The sequence below is a fragment of the Salvelinus sp. IW2-2015 genome, linkage group LG13 (assembly GCF_002910315.2).
Source record: "Salvelinus sp. IW2-2015 linkage group LG13, ASM291031v2, whole genome shotgun sequence".
In the NCBI taxonomy this organism is placed as follows: Eukaryota; Metazoa; Chordata; class Actinopteri; order Salmoniformes; family Salmonidae; genus Salvelinus; species Salvelinus sp. IW2-2015.
In genome coordinates this window covers 10,628,952-10,634,214 of record NC_036853.1, presented here as the reverse complement: position 1 = coordinate 10,634,214, position 5,263 = coordinate 10,628,952, and the positions used below count along the sequence as shown (strand labels likewise).

Sequence of the window (5,263 nt, the reverse complement as noted above, 5' to 3'; positions counted from 1 at the left end):
GTGCGTGCGTGCGTGCGTGCGTGCGTGCGTGCGTGTGTGTGTGATTGTGCTGAAATTGCTGGAGCCACGCTGTGGTGCTGTGTGTCTAATTACAGTGGGACAGAGCCCATTGATCAACCATTGCAGTCAAATCTGTTTACTACAGTGGCCTAACCTCCACATGAGCACAACTATCATATTTGTATTTCACATCAAGACTACTCCAGACCTCTCCTAAGCACAATCATACACTATACACCGTGTCTGCTCTATAGACAGACTGGTGGTGGTGATGATGATGATGATGATGATGATGATGATGATGATGATGATGATGATGATGATGATGATGATGATGATGATGATGATGATAGTTTCATACGGTCTAGAGTGGATATATCATCATTGTAGTTTTCTTGGGCAACAGGTGATAACAGATTCAATATCCTAGTTATGTGTGTATTGTATAATTATTAACACAGCTATCCATTCGTATCCCTCGCTCCATCCAGCCCCTTCATCCCATTATGTTTGAGTTGTACACAGAGCTCTGTGGGAGACTTTTGACCCTGTTGTTTTATCGTCTCTTAGTCAGTAGGTGTCACTCGCGCTGTGCACTGGCCGTACGGGGCGCCATACTGGGCTGTCTTGCTACAGGCGCTGGATTTAGTAGGCAAATCAATAGTGATCGATCGGTGAGGAAGGGGGCCCTGATTACTGAATCACGCTGTAGAAAAGAAGAAAATCGATCATTGCAGCTTTTAGAGCTACAGAAGACACAGAGCACAGAGTCTGACATAAACTCACATAAACTCATGCACGAAACACAACTCATATTGGACTCATAATACAAATGTATTTGGCTTTTATTTTCGTCTTTCACGATGGCCTACTCTGCCCAGACTACAACCCCCACACCATGGCAATTATTCTACCCGTTCGCTACTTCAAACTGTGGCATCAGTGGAAGCCTTATAAATTGATAGACATTATTTATTTACTTTCAATATTTTTCAGTCACAAACCTGAGAATTGCTTTGGATAATGTAGCCTACGGTTTGGCGTGTGTAGACGGTTAGGGGGACGTTGTGTTATATAAGCAACTCATTTACAAACATTACAGAGTATACCCTACTCAATGAATCATCATCATTACCAATCAATACATTTGGGTCGGTGTAGGGTTTACCATAATATAGTCCAATGGGTGTTGGCTTTTGTCATGGTCACTCAAAACAATCTCACAATGCACGGGCAGATCATGACTTCAACACATTTGTATTGAACCCCAATCTAAAACGGGAGTCAATATAAAGTTTGAAGTTATTTTATAACTTTTCTCTTTCTCTGGTCGTTAATATTCGTAGCATTGCAACGCACCAAAAAAGATTACGAGAAAGGCCCTGGGCGTTCAATATCGGTCGATAGATTCGTGAGTAATTCGTGTGTGAAATTCAGTTCGTCCAATTAATTATGCCTCGGAGGGAGAATGGGAAGGGAAAAGATTCATAAGTTTCGAGAGATGCTTCTCGAATTGGTCAGTTGTAGGTTTTATTTGCTCAAATTTTGTGGGAGCAATGGTCCTCATAAACCGTTAGCACCAGTTAATTGCACTCATAATGGCGCCCAGCCAACCAAGCCTGTTATTTCAAGGACTTCGCTTCAACAGTCAGTTCCTGTCTGGGTTATCCAAAGGCCACTCTTTTGTTAATTTTGTGCTGCGGGTCTATTTTTTCGAGAAAAACAACAGCCTACTACGTCAAAATAAAATAGATGTTTATCTCTAGACATTGAAATCATACTGGATCTATGTAATGCACGTAATGTTGTAATGTGTTTTGGTTATTGGCACTGCAGAATGAATAGCCCATAGGTCTTTGATCAGCTAGTCCAACATGTTACTAATGTCTAATAGCCATGGCTACATATTTAATGACAACACTCCTAAATGTAAACACAGATTCATGTAGGCTTACTGTTAAAGTGTAGCCTATTGGTTGTATATATGATCTAGCCATAGACCACTGTTTTAATGAATCTCCCAATATTTGTTTTTACTGGCTACGGTTGAACATGTTCATGCACATGATAAAGTCAACTTCAAGTCCTGCTTCCATTGCCCTTACAGAAAAGAACCCCAGGCACTTCTCTCTCTACCTTATAGGCTCTGCCAGTTGGCATGTATCAGTGTGTTATCTAAAACTCTATTATTTCCCCCTGCAGGATTCTAGATGCCACAGAATCGGATGCACCTTTTCTTCAGACCTTGGGTAGTGCTGTAAAATGGGGCGTACAGTATTTTAAATCCATGGATTTTGTTTTGACTTATGTTGCACAAAGATTGGTAGGCTGTGTATCGACTGGGCTGCACTTTAAACGCTAGTTTGTACAGTATTTATTCCATTCAGACCGCAGGGCAGTGCCAAGGTTTCCCAATGCAAACTTACAACTCAATACTCCTTAATGTAATGAGGCAGAGTTGGTGCTAATATACTGATAACTTAATACAATTTGTTTGTTTACCTTGCACACGGCTCCGCTGCAAGGCATTTCCCCACAGCTTCAATAACACTCACTCGGGACCACTTTGAAAGTCAACCTGCTCAAATATCTTATTAGGAAGAAGAATGGTTCTAACTGCAGTTCAGAATAAATTCACGGGTAGCCTACATTTTCATTTGACTTAAGCTTTTTTGTTCTTTTTTGAAGAGATACTTTATATTTTACCAGTCATTAGGCTTCCATTATATCTGAGATCATCAAATAGATTTCTCTGTGTGCAAAATTCACCAATCAAATGTTGTTATTAGATGTTTGTTCTTTAATAAAAGTGAAGCGAGCACTTCCTTAATCACCTTTAGATAAATACCCTGTATTTACCTATGCAGGCCGAGAACCTGATGTGATATAATATCAAAATAATACCATAATGACTATATAGTCATATAGAGCTGCAAAATGCCTTTAGAAACAGTGCTCAAGTGCTCACATTATCGATGGAAACATGAATTTATACTTACAAGTAATGTTTAACTGAAGTCAAATGTGACAAAATGAGTGACTTGGAAAATGTTGTAGACCTCATGCTTAAATTTATTGACATGGCATATCATACATAATTGGCAACGAATGTCAGTGAAAGTTGCAAAATGAAATATGGTGGCATTGCTAAGTAAACAGTCAGGCTGCTGAGGAAATGTAGGAGTGCCCATCTAAAGATTAGTGATATAAATTCAACTTTTGTTTTTTGATTAAACATATTTATAATTTAGTGACACCTCGTTACTTTATATAATGTATGTACATTCTGATGTTTCCCTGATTAAGAAAGGCAATAACCGACGGATAATTTTTGTCAGAGAAGTTCATGTGATACAGCACTAAAAGGGCCAGTGCAACATGTTTGTAAGAGTGGGGTAATGTTAACATTGACTAACTTCGCTGAGATTGACTCGATCTATTATTTACATAATAATAACTATCATCTTTTTTACGTCAAGAGGTCTGCGGTGCCTGTGAGAGCAAACCCACAATAACAACAGGTGTATCTCTCAGTTGGACTCATTTGTTGAATGTAGGTCTACCACATCATCAGTAAAAACATTGTTTGATAACAATAGGCCCATGGGATACGTGGTAAATCAATTGTGAATGTATTTAATATATATTTAATATATGATTACAATACAAATTTGCTTAATTGTGTCTCATTGAATTATTATACTTGAGTTACTAATCCCCAATTTCGGTAAAAGCCTGCCCACGCATACTTCCAGATTCAAAATGGTATTTAAATAAATATGTGAGCGTGTGAAAACTGCCTCTGCAGCCTGGCTAGAGGTGTGTGCTCTGTCGGATTTGAAGTGAGGGGGGGGGTGGGGTATGGTGGGGGAATCGATAACTAACCGCACCGTGCAGCCAACCGTTCTGCCTGGGATCGATGGCTTGAATGGGGCTGATCTGAAATTGGGTGCGGTGCGACTCTCTCCCGCTGAGGCCGGGCTACTGCAGGCGAGAAACAGTCACTATGTCAACCATGGACTCTTATTCATAATTACTTACTATTAATAGCTGGCTTCTAACAAGTCATTGGGTCAATGTCTGAGGTGGACATACAAGATGCACACCATCATCAGCTACGACTGACTCATTTTAAATCGTTATTATGGGCTGTTACTTTTATTTTACTGAAATAGAGATTATTAAAGCATAACTTCATCGGCCTCCATGATTTAATTGCAGACATATTATGTAGATATTGTGAAGGTAGGCAGTCTTTTTTTGTGTGATCGTATTTCTGCAAATGTTTTGCATAAAGCCTATTCTATTGTTAAGTTGTTTTATAGCAACAAGTTTAGCATCATCAAACGATATAGGTCTACAATGAAAAACTGCAATACCCTGTACCAGAGCCTTTATTGAGGATTGTTGTATTACTTTTTGAAATAAAAATTAAGAATTCGCCTCCATCAAAGGTCAAATGTAAAGACAAATAAAAAAGGCAGAGTTATTTAATTGGCAGTATGGAAGACTGGCCACAACAGATCACAGATTAGTGAATATCTTTTTTGAGTGACCTGTGTGGCCAGCAATATCACTGTGCAGACAGAAGGCTATTGTCAACATTGTGAGGGGCTCCTGTTAAAACGCATAGCGCAACTGTGATGTTTGTTTCTGTAAGCATAGCCTACTGTTCATGGCATGTTAAGAACTGGTTAATTTGCTCTCTGGCACCATAAAACATATGGCCTCTAGTCCTACCTCTATTTACTAAGTCAAACCTTAAGTTTAAAAACTTTTCGTCAGTCATTTTGTGTTTTTCTTCTTTTCAGTGATTTATTGGACGGGCTGAAAATGTTATCAGTGAAGCAGCCTGCAAATCGTCTCAAAGGTCGATCTTGATGGACGTAATTCTGCAGTTGTCAGCTGAAAAGAAAGTGCAGATGAGTACTTGTATAAAAAATGTTATTCAACCAACGAGGCAGCTCAAATGTCTGAAAATATGGCTAAATATTAGGCAATAAAACCATAATCATATAATCAAATAAATAATAAATAAAATACTACTACTACTACTACTAATAATAATAATAAATGTAATAACCAAGTCAGAGGAAATTAAATGAATCCAATATTTTATCAAATAAATAACTAGTCTTTATCGAACAAAAGTGCAGCATGTTAAAAGAGTTGGGCTTGAAGTTTGTCATAGTATCTTTGGGTGCGTGTTGGGTTAATGCAATTGTCGCACACACACACACACACACACACACACACACACACA

General features: G+C 38.7%; 1 pseudogene; it reads right to left on the bottom strand.

Annotated features, from left to right (window-relative positions):
- Window positions 1-3,870: 3,870 nt before the first annotated feature.
- The window catches only part of LOC111971887 (one cut domain family member 2-like), an 11,742-nt pseudogene continuing 10,349 nt past the window's right edge, over window positions 3,871-5,263 (bottom strand).